Below are 1,407 nucleotides of genomic sequence, written 5' to 3' on the forward strand. Positions count from 1 at the left end.
AACATTTGATCATATTTGCGGTTTATATGCGAGCGGAAACACAACCTTCTCCTTACACACATACTTACCTCGTTAGCCACTTCCTACTCTAATTTTATTTACTCCCGAGTCCCCAGCTATGCCGGCCACGCGGTCCCAGCGCCGCTCAGGAGGGGGTGCCGTGGACGACCCGCCACCCGCTGTCACCACCGTCCCCAAGAAGCCGCCGAAAAAGACAAAGAAGCCGACCGCTGCCGGCCAGATTAAGGATATCCAGGCCCAGCTGAGCGCCCTCACGTCGGTGACCGAGACACTGCAGCAAAGCCTGGCCTCCATCGCCGCACGACCCCCTGCGCCGCGAGCCCCGCCTCACCCGACGCTTCCGCCCGCGCCTCACCCGACGCTTCTGCCCGCACATCTGGAAAACCTGCAACCGCCGCCCACCGACTCATTGGTCTCGAACATCCTAGGTACGGGCGGTACAGACATTTCAGCCTCTAAGACCACCTCCCCTGCGCTTGTCCTCTCCCCAACCGTGACCTAGACCTCCCCTACAACATCCCCTCCCTCCACCTTCCCTTACCACATCCCGTTAGACACGGGTATTCCTGCCACATTAAAAGAAAAAAAAATCTGGCAGAACAAGTACATCGAGTTCAAATTGGTGCTGCCTAACATGCGCTCCACACCACAATACACATTTTAAGCTAACCCCAACTATTTTCTTTACCCCAACCGAAACCTTAACCCTAACCCTAACGCTAACCCAAATGTCAGCATTGTACCTTATTTGCTTTTTAAGATATTTTCATTTCAAACCTTCTGGAACCTTGGAACCACTTCGGAACCAGTGGGAGGGTTAGGGTTAGGGTTAGGGTGTATCAGCCATGGAATGACAGAAAAGACACACAGAAAACAAGAGAAAATCAAAAAAAAAAAATTGCAAAAATGAAAAAGAAAATGGGGGATAGGGGGGTGGGGAAAGTCATGTTCTAAAGGATAAATGAAGTAAAAAGTGTCCATGAAGTTTGAAGAAATGCCCCCCTACCCATGCCCCCCTCCCAATGGTTCCGAAGTGGAACCGAAGTGGTTGCAAGGATCCAGAAGGTTTGAAATGAAGATATCTTAAAAAGCAAATAAGGTACAATGCTGAAATTTGGGTTAGCGTTAGGGTTTCGGTTGTGGTAAAGAAAATAGTTGGGGTTAGCTTAAAATGTAGGGTTAAGGTGACATTTAGGGTAGTGGTTCCAGGTTCCAAAGTGGGGGAAGTAATACTAGCGATCGTTGGTGGAACTGCAGGGGTAGGTGGTCGTATGGGATCATCTAGCGGGATTGGGTGTAAGTACAGCGGGTTATTGACTGGTAGGTATTGTAGATGGTGTGAGGTGTCTTTGTCTTTTTTGGGGGGGTGGGTGTATGGGGGTTTCC

This window comes from Branchiostoma belcheri, unplaced genomic scaffold (genome assembly GCF_001625305.1).
Source record: "Branchiostoma belcheri isolate BF01 breed outbred unplaced genomic scaffold, Haploidv18h27 scaffold345, whole genome shotgun sequence".
NCBI lineage: Eukaryota > Metazoa > Chordata > Leptocardii > Amphioxiformes > Branchiostomatidae > Branchiostoma > Branchiostoma belcheri.